The 13,456-nt window shown below is 44.4% G+C and overlaps 1 protein-coding gene across 1 annotated transcript in view; it reads left to right on the plus strand.

Moving 5' to 3' along the window:
- The window catches only part of atpaf1 (ATP synthase mitochondrial F1 complex assembly factor 1), a 20,027-nt gene that overhangs the window by 3,584 nt on the left and 2,987 nt on the right, over window positions 1-13,456 (plus strand). The window lies entirely within an intron of this gene.

Genomic DNA, 13,456 nt, shown 5'->3' on the forward strand with positions numbered 1-13,456 from the left:
CGTCTACGTGATGGGGGGAGGGGACACCGAGAGAGAGAGAGAGGGAGAGAGAGAGAGAGAGGATTTGTGGCATGTAGTTTGTCAGCTGTCATTAGGCGCAGATGACACACACACACACACACACACACACACACACTCACTCTCACACATACATACACACACACACAGAGAGAGAGAGGTAATCTCACAGGGAAAAACGAGGAAATACAAAAACGGAGTGTGAGAGTTGCGTGAAGTGCTGTGTTGACTGTGCGTGTGTGTGTTGTTGTGTTGTGGAAAGAAAAAAAAAAAAAAAAAACCCCAGTGTGTCCAATAGGGCTGGTATGGGATGGTCAGCCGGCTCTGGACTGGTCATGGACTGGTTTAACCAAAGCAGCAGAGGTAAGACAACAACAGACTCTTTTCTCTTATCTATTAGGAATTACACATTTTTTTAAAGGACTAGTCTGTCAAGTTTTTACTGTTTTTTTTCATTTAAGCTATTTTCAGCATAAATAAGTGAAGAGTTTTAGTGTAACTTGCAGATTGGTGAATGAATTTCTCAACTATAGACTATAACCTACAGCTCTGTTTTACTCTGTTTTGCATTACTAATCTACACAGACCCTTTTTAAACATTAATAACTTAAATTTGTTGTCTTGTGTCAATCAATCTGAGAGGGATACGAGGGTCCACCCCTGTGTTTTGATTGGTTGTAATCGGTTGAATTGAATCCTACTAACATTATTATCAATCCTAAGAAACTCCTATGTGTATTTTACGTCACTTTTTAATCATTTATTCTAAGAAATGTAGTTTTATTCTAAGCTTTTTGATGCATAAAAGTGACGAGAACGTGCTGATAATGAGTGTATTTTTACCCCCGTGGTGCAGCAGTTAGATGTTCGCTGTATGAGTGACTGTCTTAGTCAGACTTGGACTTTGAGCTGTCATGTATTATTGTGGTTTTGACACTGTGTGTGCGTGCGTGTGTGTGTGTGTGTTGGTGGGCGGAGGGGGGGCTATGAATGACACACACACACACACACACACACACACACACACATGCAGAGTGCACAGTCAGCGGGCCAGTAGCTGCTCTGTCACCTGAGGTCTAACCAACCAACTGTTTACTCAGTTTGCTTTGCTTCAATAACAACTGTTGTTAACTCTGTGAGAAGGCGAGCGGACTATTCACCAGCTGATCTGTAGCAAACTGACATTTTCACAGCGCTGATGAGGTTCATAAGGAAGTTAGGAGTTAACAGGTGTAGGAAAATATAAAAAAAGTAAGGATATTTGACCCAGAAAGAAAATACCTTAGTTAGAATGAATGTGTTAGCTCATATATGGATGTAGCAAGAAAGACGAGATTCATCTTTTCCTTTCTAGATAAATACAGATATCCACTCCTCCTACTTTCAAAACAATGATTATTATCTAACGTGTCTCCGCAGCTGACCGTTGCAGTGATGGTTCGGTATGTCTCACTGGAATTTTATACACTGCAAAAGTTTTTTTTTTTTTTTTTTAGGAAGTCGCCCCCCCCCCCCCGCTTCGACTGTATGTTAATTTTTCACGTTGACGCTATAGCTGCCAGTGTAGATAAGTCAATCAGTGAGCTGAAGGTGGAGTTTGAGCTCAGGAGGGGGGTTGATGGTGGAGGTGGAGGAGGGGGGGGGTCAGACGGAGGAGGGAGGAGGGGGGTGATGGGGGGGGGTGGTAGTGGAGATGCGTGAGAACCCAGCAGTGTCTTTTATGTCCTTTTTTAAAGTGTTTTTTTTTTTGCTTTCGTTTTTGCGTTGTGTGACCTGTCCGATGAGTCACCATCATATCAGATATGAGGCACACTGATATGCAGCCTCTATCACGAGATGACAGAGTGTGATAAGAAATATTATTATTGTGAATGCAAACGGGAAATTCAGAGTTGTTGCATAGAGTTAGCGTGCAGAAATAAAATTAGAAATGCTGCTTTTGCTTTCTAGATGTATCTATCTACTACTAAAAATCTACCACAAGCCTTTAATTGCTTCTTTTATTCATGTGTAAAATATAAAATTGTGTCCTTGTAGTGAATTCTTGACGTAGAAATCACGCCCCCAAGGAGTTTGTGTCAAGGTTTTGGCCGTTGTTGAATGTACGCAGGGCGCGACAAGAGAGCAAAGTGTGACTGGCAATAAACAAAGACTTTCTTTCTTTCTTTTTTTCTTTCTGTCTTTCTGTCTCTCTCTGAATGTTGTGGTCACTGTATGACTGTGTTTTTCCATGCATGCGTGCTGCCTACTTTCTTTTTCTACACATTTCATTATATGCAGTGGTAGAGAATATTATATTATGGTGCTCTTGTGTTTTAAATAACTCTATATCTCTATTAGATTTCTCAGTTTTTGGTGATTTCAGTATTTTATTCTGTTATTTGCAATTTTGCTCCAGTTAAAAGTGAGTGGCTGGTCTTACATGTGAAAACTAATCTACATAGGAAGTAGCATGTGGTGTGAGTGTGTGTGTATATGTGTGTGTGTGTGTGTGTGTGTGTGTGTGTGTGTGTGTGTGTGTGTGTGTGTATGCATGCACAATTGAGTTAGCATCCGGGCAGCAGGCATGTTCAATGTTATTGATTCTGGTCTATAATCAATCGGGCTCTCACATTACATGAAGCTGCACATGCAACAGTAATGAGCAGCTGCTGCTGAACTGAGCCGCCTGCAAAAAAGAAAAGAAGCCATCTCTGAAACAGTTGTTGATGCTCTGTAGAGTTTCTGCATGTGGTGCACTTCTTCTTTCTTCTTCTTCTTTCTTCTTTTCTTCTTCTTCTCTTCATCCACTGGGGGCCAAAACAAGTTTTTTTTGTCTTATTCCACTAAAAAAGGAAGGAAATAGCAGATACACCCTCATAGTATATAAGTTCAAACACTGAAATGAGTATTTTAAAGTACATTTCATCACTACAAGTAGTTATAAGGCATGCAAAATGTTATGTAATACAGTCACAAAAAAAAGACAAGGTCATTGACTGCAAAGCCGGCCAGCTTGGAGAAAACATGAACATGTAGAATATGTAGTTTGCATCAATTATTTGGCTGATTGCATTGCTGGAGGATCAATCAATAACATGTTTGATTACATGTGGCTGACAGTCTATGGAGAATGGGGTTAATTAGTTATTAAAGTTAGTCCAGTTTCGGTCTGGACAGCTCATCTCTATTTTTAGGGACTTTCCATCGAAAATGTCCGAAAAAAAAAAATTCCACTGAGAAAGTTTGGTTTCATGTTAAGTTCCCTCAAACACATCATTTACACACACACATCAAGTTAATCTTAAAAGATCATCTTACAGAACATAACTGTTACTAGATATGAATTTCCCGGTTTCTTACATATATATATATATATATATGTATAATCTGCCTGGATAACTAACTGCTTTTAGTGATAAGTGAAGTTGTCTTTCTTGGTTGTGTTTCCAGAGTTTCATATCTATATTTTGAGATGACTTTATCTCAGTAAAACCTGAAGAAGAAAACTTTCATTGGTGGGTTTTTTTGGCCTTTTATGATCTGGTCTATAAATGTGTAAAAGTCCATAAATGAGCAGAATATAGTAGAGAAATCACTAATGAAATGAAGACCACTTGGGACTCTCTTAGCGGCCCCTGAAGGTCCCTGAACCTCGACTTGGACCACCTTTAGCCTTTTTCTTAGCATCTTGATGAGATTTTTATATTTTTGGTGTCAGCAGGGGGGTCAAACTCATTTTCATTCAAGGGCCACATACAGACCTATTTGATCTCATGTGGGCCAGACCACTAAAAGGAAGGATGGATGGAAGGAAAAGAAGGAGGAGAATACAGGAAGGAAAGATGGAAGGAAGGAAGGGAAGATCAGACGGAAGGAAAGATGGAAGGAAGAAAGGGAGCAAGGACAGATGGAAGGAAGAGAAGAGAAGACAAGAAGGAAGGAAGGAAGGAAGGAAGGGAAGATCGGAAGGAAGGAAAGATGGAAGGAAGGGAAGATTGGAAGGAAGGGAAGAAGGAAGGAAGGAAAAGAAGATCAGAAAGAAGGAAGGGAAGAAGGACAGATGGAAGGAAGGAAGGAAGGAAGGGAAGAAGGACAGAAGGAAGGAAGGGAAGAAGGACAGATAGAAGGAAGGAAGGAAGGGAAGGAAGGAAGGAAGGAAGGAAGGAAGGAAGGAAGGAAGGAAGGAAAAGAAGATCGGAAGGAAGGCAGGAAGGAAGAGAAGAAGGACAGACGGAAGGAAGGAAGGAAGGAAAAGAAGATTGGAAGGAAGGAAGGAAGGAAGGAAGGAAGGCAGAAAGGAAGGAAGGAAGGGAAGAAGGACAGACAGAAGGAAGGAAGGAAGGAAGGAAAAGAGAAAGAAGGAAACTGGGCCGGATTGGACCTCTCGGAGGGCCGGTTCTGGCCCACGGGCCGCATGTTTGACACCCCTGATTTTAAAGTATTGCTACCTCACCAAAAAACTTTCCCTTGAAGTGTTACTCAAACACTAATTAGTCTGTATTTGTTGAAAGGGCGGAGGATGGAGGATGGAGCAGTTGGGGCGGAGGATGGGAGGATGTGGATGGGGGGGTGGGGGGGCGGGTTAGCCAACAGATAAAACTGGTTGAAGTGGGTCTCTCGGAGCGCGTGTGCGTCTTGGGATTTTTACGACCCCTCCCTCAACAGCACACAGAAAGACGTTTGCTTTCCATTTCCACCACGGCCGTGTCAGAAGTCTGTGTGGACTTTGACGACAATTCAGTAGAAAAAGCACCGAGCTGCCAGGAGGGAGGGGCCGAGAGGGGCCGAGAGGTGATCCTGGTGTCACCATGGCCGACGGGTTAACCTCGACGTGCACTCTCCAATCCTCATCCCAGACATGGAAGTGAAAGTTTCTCTAGTGGTGATGGAGTCATAAACATTACGACGCATATAAAAAAATGTTGTAGTGTTCAGCATATCATTTAAATTCTCTTTTATATCCTTTTTTTTTTTATAGCTGATTTTCTGGATTTTTAAAAAGGTCAAGAAACTTTACTACCTTTTTAAAATTCATCATGATCTTAAGGAAGGAAGGGAAGAATGACAGATGGAAGGAAGAGAAGAGAAGACAGGAAGGAAGGAAGGAAGGAAGGAAGGAAAAGAAGATCTGAAGGAAGGAAGGAAAAGAAGATCGGAAGGAAGGAAGGAAGGAAAAGAAGATCGGAAGGAAGGAAGGGAGGAAGGAAGGAAGGAAGGAAAAGAAGATCGGAAGGAAGGAAGGAAAAGAAGATCGGAAGGAAAGATGGAAGGAAGGAAGGAAAGATGGAAGGAAGGAAGGAAGAAAGGGAGCAAGGACAGATGGAAGGAAGAGAAGAGAAGACAGGAAGGAAGGAAATTCATGATCTTAATGGTTAAAGTCAAAATACTTTTATTACAGTAGAAATGACCACCATCACCACCACCACCACCACCATACAAACAGGAAACACAACATTTAACATTAATTATTAAATATCATTATTAATTAAGGCTCCATTTAGGGTTTTAAGAGAGTCAGGTTCCTGCTGTTGCTCAAGTGTACAGTAAAGAGGAAGTTGCACTAAATACTAAATACTTAGCACTTACACTCAGACTATATAGAAGCTGGGTTTTTTAATATTGTATTCACATTTCCTGTCATTTATGGTTATATTCTAATAAATAGACTGAGTAATAATTATATATATATGGTCATTATAGCATTTTACACAGTACTCTATAAGCAGTGTTTTTATTGATTTAAACCAGGGGTGTCAAACATGCGGCCCGCGGGCCAGATACGGCCCATTGAGGGGTGCGATCCGGCCCACTTGCCATCCAGTGCTTTTTTCCTTCCTTCCATCTGTCCTTCCTTCCATTCCTCCTTCCTTTCTTCCTTCTGTCCTTCCTTCCATTCTTCCTTCCATTCTTCCTTCTGTCCTTCCTTCCATTCTTCCTTCTGTCCTTCCTTCCATTCTTCCTTCTGTCCTTCCTTCCATTCTTCCTTCTGTCCTTCCTTCCATTCTTCCTTCTGTCCTTCCTTCCATTCTTCCTTCCTTTCTTCCTTCTGTCCTTCCTTCTGTCCTTCCTTCCTGTCTCCCTTCCTTCCTTGTCTGTCCGTCCTTCACTGTCTCTCTTTCCTACCTTTCTTCCCTCCTTCGTTTTGCCTGTCTTTCCTTCCTTCCTTCTTTCCCTCCATCTTTTTAATGATCCATCCCACATGAGATCAGATGGTCTGTATGTGGCCCTTGAATGAAAATGAGTTTGACACCTCTGATTTAAACTAACCATTGAGTTTCCTGTTTGGTCCAAGCATAATAGCTATTTATAAATTAATATATCTATTTAAGGTTATACACATTTCTTTTACAGGCTTTAAATGTCTTGTGTGACTACAGACGACAACAACAAGGCTTAAAATTAGGAAGTAAAGTTTTAAAAAAAAACAAAAAAAAAACAGAAATATGAGTTCACCACAATTGAGGAAGTTTTTTCACTTTCAGGCAAACAGTGCGGTGAATTGGTGGGAGATATACTTCTGGATACTGATACTTGTGATTGTTTGGTTAGACGTTGAAGTTTCCACAATATACTGACTGAGAGGATTTTATTTTGAAAGGACACAAAAAAAAGGCTGAAGTAGTTAGTTTAGTCTTTTTAGATTGGAAAAGTTCAATTATCTGGTTTCTTTAACCCTCCTGTTGTCCTCAGGTCAAGGAAGGAAGGAAGGAAGGAAGGAAGGGTGGAAGGAAAGGAGGAAGGAAATGAGTAAGGAGAAAAGGAAGGGTGGAAAGAAAGGATTAAGGAAGGCAGGAAGGAAGGAAGGAGAGAAGGAAGGGTGGAAGGAAAGGATGAAGGAAGGAAGGAAGGAAAGGTGGAAGGAAGGAAGGAAGGAAAGGTGGAAGGAAGGAAAGAAAGAAGGAAGGAATTGAGTAAGGAAGGAGGGAAGGAAGGAAGGAAGGAGGGAGGGAGGAAAAGAGGAAGGAAGGAAGTGAGGAGTATGGAAGGGGGAGGGAGCAAAGAAAGAAGGAAGGAAAAATTAAAGAAAGAGGGAGGAAGGAAGGAAAGAAGGAGTCAGTCAATAGAGGTGGGGTCAATTTGACCCAGGAGGACGACATGAAGGTTAATATAAAATAACCTCCACTTATTCAAATAAAGGATTATTATTTATCTATTCAGAGTGATCGTGCTCGGTAACACGACAGGAAGTAGTTTTTGCACCATGAATGAATTTCACAGAGATGCAATCCTGAGTCCGTATAAAGCAGCGTTGTGTTCAGGGTCACGTAATCAATTTAACTGAGCTGAAATGAAAAATGGAAAAGAGGGAGTAAGGAAGGAAGGAGGGAGGGAGGGAGGGCGGAAGGAAGGAAGGACGGAAGGAAGGAAGGACGCAAGGAAGGGTGGAAGGAAAGGATGAAGGAAGGAAGGAAAGGTGGAAGGAAAGAAGGAAGGAAATTAGTAAGGAGGGAGGGAGGAAAAGAAGGAGGAAGGGAGGAAGGAAAGGAGGGAAGGAGGGAGGAAGGAAGGAAGGAAGGAAGGAAGGAAGGAAGGAAGGAAAAGAGGAAAGAAGGAAAGGTGGAAGGAAAGAAGGAAGGGAGGAAGGAAAGGTGGAAGGAAAGAAGGAAGGGAGGAAGGAAAGAAGGAGGAAGGGAGGGAGGGAGGGCGGAAGGAAGGAAGGACGGAAGGAAGGGTGGAAGGAAAGGATGAAGGAAGGAAGGAAAGGTGGAAGGAAATTATTAAGGAGGGAGGGAGGAAAAGAGGGAGGAAGGGAGGAAGGAAAGGTGGAAGGAAGGAAGGAAGGAAGGAAAGGTGGATGGAAAGAAGGAAGGAAATTAGTAAGGAGGGAGGGAGGAAAAGAGGGAGGAAGGAAGGAAGGAAAGGTGGAAGGAAAGGTGGAAGGAAATGAGTAAGGAGGGAGGGAGGAAAAGAAGGAAGGAAAGAAAGAAAGAAAGAAGGAAATGAGTAAGGAGGGAGGGAGGAAGGAAGGAAGGAAGGAATGGAGGGGGGAAAGAGGAAGGTAGGAAGTGATGAAAGAAGTATGGAAGGGGGAGGGAGCAAAGAAAGAAGGAAGGAAGGAAATGAGTAAAGAGGAAGGAAGGAAGGAAGGAAGGAATGAGGGGGAAAAGAGGAAGGAAGGAAGTGAGGAAAGAGGTATGGAAGGGGGAGGGAGCAAAGAAAGAAGGAAGGAAAAATTAAACATTTTTGCACCATGAATGAATTTCACAGAGATGCAATCCTGAGTCCGTATAAAGCAGCGTTGTGTTCAGGGTCACGTAATCAATTTAACTGAGCTGAAATGAAAAATGTGTTTGTGGCTTAAAAACAAGGAAGTTGGAAGAAATGTTCACTGTCGGTAGAAAAATATGTGTAGCGTGTATATCCTAACCCAGGAGAGTCAAACTCATTTTCATTCAAGGGAAAAAGGAAAGGAAGGAAGGACGGAAGGAAAAGAAGGAATAGAATACAGGAAGGAAAGATGGAAGGACGAAAGGGAGGAAGGACAGATGGAAGGAAGGAAGGAAGGAAGGAAGGAAGAAAGAGAGCAAGGACAGATGGAAGGAAGAGAAGAGAAGACAGGAAGGAAGGAAGGAAGGAAAGATGGAAGGAAGGAAAGAAGGAAGGAAAAGAAGGTAGGAAAAGAAGGAAGAGAAGCAAAACAAGATCGGAAGGAAGGAAGGAAGGGAAGAAGGACAGATGGAAGGAAGAAAGGAAGGAAGGAAAACAAGATCTGAAGGAAGGAAGGCAGGAAGGAAGGAAGGAAGAAAGGGAAGAAGGACAGATGTAAGGAAGGAAGGAAGGAAAAGAAGATCGGAAGATAGAAATAAAGAAAGGAAGGAAGGACAGACAAAAGGAAGGAAAAGAGGAAGAAGGAAACTGGGCCGGATTGGACCTCTTGAGCGGGCCGGTTCTGGCCCACGGGCCGCATGTTTGACACCCCTGGCCTAACTGGTTCCATGTATTTTATTTTTTGAGTTGCTAGTCTGACACGTTTTGTGAATATTTGCCGTGTCAACTCTTTCAACGAGCCTCGAGGGTTTCAACGAAAGCGGCGGCACAAGTTTCACCTCCTCATTTATGTGAGAGAGAGAGAGCTCTGTTAAAGGTCAAAGGTCACAGAGTAGTTTCTATTTTACTCTAACTTGCCGTAGAATAGATACAAGTCTGATGTGACCCTGAGATAAAGTTTAAACAAGGAGGGAGGAAGGAAGGAGGGAGGAAGAGGGAAGGAAGGAAAGGAGGGAGGAATGAAGGAAGGAAAGGAGGGAAGATGTTGTTCCCGGCAACAGGTGGTAAGCCACCGTCCATAAAGCCCACGGCTCAGAGATGCATCCTTCCTCCTTCCCTCCTTCCTTCCTTCCTTCCTTCCTTCCTCCCTCCCTCCTTACTCCTTACTCCTTTCCTTCCTTCCTTCCTCCCTTCCTTCTCTCCTTCCTTCCTTCTTTCCTCCCTCCCTCCATCCTTACTCGCTCCCTCCTTACTCCTACAGGCCTTCCTTCTTTCCTTCCTTCCTTCCTCCCTCCCTCCCTCCCTCCATCCTTCCTCCCTCCCTCCTTACTCCTTTCCTTCCTTCCTCCCTCCTTTCTCCCTCCCTCCTTACTCCTTTCCTTCCTTCTTTCCTTCCCTCCTTACTCCTTCCTTCCTTCCTTCCTCCTTCCTTCCTTCCTTCCTCCCTCCCTCCTTACTCCTTTCCTTCCTTCCTCCCTCTTTCTTTATTTTTTCCTTTGTTTCCTACGTAAAAACAAAAAAAAAAAAACAACACATACACACACGAAAAAAAAAAAAAGGCCTGTTGTTCCTGGCAACAAGCGGACAGGCGGTAAGCCACCGTCCATAAAGCCCACGGCTCAGAGATGCATCCTTCCTCCTTCCCTCCTTCCTTCCTTCCTTCCTTCCTTCCTCCCTCCCTCCTTACTCCTTACTCCTTTCCTTCCTTCCTTCCTCCCTTCCTTCTCTCCTTCCTTCCTTCTTTCCTCCCTCCCTCCATCCTTACTCGCTCCCTCCTTACTCCTACAGGCCTTCCTTCTTTCCTTCCTTCCTTCCTCCCTCCCTCCCTCCCTCCATCCTTCCTCCCTCCCTCCTTACTCCTTTCCTTCCTTCCTCCCTCCTTTCTCCCTCCCTCCTTACTCCTTTCCTTCCTTCTTTCCTTCCCTCCTTACTCCTTCCTTCCTTCCTTCCTCCTTCCTTCCTTCCTTCCTCCCTCCCTCCTTACTCCTTTCCTTCCTTCCTCCCTCTTTCTTTATTTTTTCCTTTGTTTCCTACGTAAAAACAAAAAAAAAAAAACAACACATACACACACGAAAAAAAAAAAAAAGGCCTGTTGTTCCTGGCAACAAGCGGACAGGCGGTAAGCCACCGTCCATAAAGCCCACGGCTCAGAGATGCACATAAAGAGATTGGACGTATTGACGTTGACACGCCGACGCACACAGAGATGCACTAACACACACACACACACACACACACACACACACATACACACACACACACACACACACACACACAGAAACACACCCACTGTGCATATGTTGCAGGCCCGTCAGCGTGGGAGAAGCTAGTGTTCTTAATCCCGCCGTAGCAGGGTATTAAATCTACTTTATGTTTGTGTGTGTGATGGGAGGGCTCGCTGGCTGGCTGGCTTAGACTGCGGCCTTGACAGAAGCTTAGACTCCGATGGAAGGAAGGTCCCACCTCTCTATCATGGCTGTCAATCCCCTCCCACCCTCCTCCTCCTTTTCCTCCTTTTCCTCCTCCTCCTCCTCCAGACGCCACACCCGTCCACCGCTCCTCCCCGCATTTCTGTTCTGGGTTTAAAGGAGGAGAATTAAAAAGACTTTAGGTTTTATTAGTGGCTTTGGGTGTCAGCTTTTTAAAAGAAGAAGCTCCTGTTGTCCTCGAGTTAAGGAAGGAAGAGAGGGAGGAAGGGAGGAGGGAAGAAAGGGAAGGAGGGAAGGAAGGAAAGGAGGGAGGGAGGAAGGAAGGAAGGGAAGAAGGAAGGAGGGAAGGAAAGGAGGGAGGGAGGAAGGAAGGAAGGAAGGAAAGGAAAGGAAAGGGAGGGAGGGAGGAATGAAGGAAGGAAGGAAAGGAAAGGAGGGACGGAGGAAAGAAGGAGGAAGGAAGGAAGGAAAGGAAAGGAGGGACGGAGGAAGGGAGGAAAGGAACAAAGGAAGGGAGGAAAGGAGGGAGGAATGAAGGAAGGAAAGGATGGAGGAATGAAGGAAGGAAAGGATGGAGGGAGGAAGGGAAGGAAGGAAGGAAGGGAGGAAAGGAGGGAGGAAAGGAGGGAGGGAGGGAGGGAGGAAGGAAGGAAGGAACAAAGGAACAAAGGAAGGGAGGAAAGAATAAGGAGGAAGGAAGGAAGGAAAGAAGGAGGGAGGAAGGGAAGGATGTAAAGATGGAAGGGAGGAAAGAAGAAGGAGGAAGGAAGGGAGAAGGAACAAAGGAAGGAAGGGAGGAAAGAAGGAGGGAGGACCTCATTTAGTTTTTCCGAGCCTTCAGGGAGGAGATGATAAATGATAAATGGCTGACCCCCCCCCCCCCCCCCCCCCTCCCCCCCAGCTGCAGGGTCAAGGTTTTATCATGTATATAATCTCAGCTGTTGGGGCGTAACTCAGTAGAGGTGTCAAACATACGGCCCGCCAGCAGGAAACTGGACTGGAGTCCCCCCTTCCTTCCTTCCTTCCTTCCTTCCTTCCGTCTGTCCTTCCTTCCTCCTCTTTTCTTCCTTCCTTCTGTCCTTCCTTCTTTCCTTTCTTCCTTCCTTCCGTCTGTCCTTCCTTCCGTCTGTCCTTCCTTCCTCCTCTCTTTCTTTCCTTCCTCTCTCTTTCCTTCTTTCCTTCCCTCCCTCCTTCCTTCCTCCCTTCCTTCTTTCCTCCCTCCCTCCTTCTCTCTTTCATCCCTCCCTCCTACCTTCCTTCCTCACTTTCTTCATTCCTCTGTCCTTCTTTCCTTCCTAACCCTAACCCTTCTCTTTTCCTTTCTCGCTCCCTCCCTCCTTCCTTCCTTCCTTCCTTCTTTCCTTCTGTCCTTCCTTCTTTCCTTCCCTCCCTCCCTCCTTCTTTCCTTCCTTCCTTCCTTCCCTCCTTCTTTCCTTTCTTTCTTCCTTCCGTCTGTCCTTCCTTCCTCTTTCTCTTTTTCTTTCCTTCCTCTCTCTTTCCTTCCTTCCTTCTGTCCGTCCTTCCTTCTTTCCTTCCTCCCTCCTTCTTTCCTCCCTCCCTCCTTCTCTCTTTCATCCCTCCCTCCTGCCTTCCTTCCTCACTTTCTTCATTCATCTGTCCTTCTTTCCTTCCTAACCCTAACCCTTCCTCTTTTCCTTTCTCGCTCCCTCCCTCCTTCCTTCCTTCCTCCTCCCTCCTTCCTTCCTTCCTTCTTTCCTCCTTCCTCCTTCTTTCCTTCCTTCCTTCCTTCCTTCCTTCCTTCCTTCCTTCCGCTCTGTCCTTCCTTCCTCCTCTCTTTCTTTCCTTCCTCTATCTTTCCTTCCTTCCTTCTGTCCTTCCTTCTTTCCTCCCTCCCACCTTCTCTCTTTCATCCCTCCCTCCTACCTTCCTTCCTCACTTTCTTCATTCTCTGTCCTTCTTTCCTTCCTCACCCTAACCCTTCCTCTTTTCCTTTCTCGCTCATTCCTTCCTTCCTTCCTTCCTTCCTTCCTTCCGTTTTACTAGTCCTTGAACTAAAAGAAGTTGTATTACAGTAAAACTTGTGCAGCAGTTGTGTTGTTTGAGGAAATTATAGACTTTAATTTATTCTAAAGGGAAAAACATATTCCAAATGTGCATTAATGTGTCTGACTCTATCTTTAATGTAGCTGAAAGTACAGCCATGATTTAGAGCTGTCAGTCATCACATTGTGGTCAGTCTCATTTTTTTTTCTCACATGCTCAAAACTATGAAATTATTTAGTTAGTAAAAGCCTGACGATGACTCACTGCTTTTATATAAAACACACACACAGAGCTTTTTACTAATGGTGATGACACATTCAGACATTTCTCTATTAAACAGGAAATCTAATAATTATCTGAACCCCGTAAACACATTTATACATCGGAGGTTGAGTCCTTTAATGAATCAAATCGACCCCATCTCTGTTTTGACTGTTCCTTCTTTTCCTTCCTTTCCTTCCTTCCTTCCTTCCTTCTTTCCTTCGTTCTTCCCCTCCTTCTATACTTCCTTCCTTCCTTCCTTCCTCCCTCCTTACTCATTTCCTTCCTTCCCTCCCTCCTTCCTTACTCATTTCCTTCCTGCCTTCCTTCCTTCCCTCCTCCCTCCCTTCCTTCCTTCCTCCCTCTTTCTTTAATTTTTCCTTCATTCTTCCCCTCCTTCTATACTTCTTTCCTTCCTTCCTTACTCCTTTCCTTTCTTCCTTCCTCCCTTCCTCCCTCCTTACTCCTTTCCTTCCTTCCTCCCGCCTTTTCTTCCTCCCTCCCTCCTTACTCATTTCATGCCTTCCTTCCTTCCTCCCTCACTCCCTCCTTAC

The sequence above is a fragment of the Scomber japonicus genome, chromosome 12 (genome assembly GCF_027409825.1).
Source record: "Scomber japonicus isolate fScoJap1 chromosome 12, fScoJap1.pri, whole genome shotgun sequence".
Lineage (NCBI taxonomy): Eukaryota > Metazoa > Chordata > Actinopteri > Scombriformes > Scombridae > Scomber > Scomber japonicus.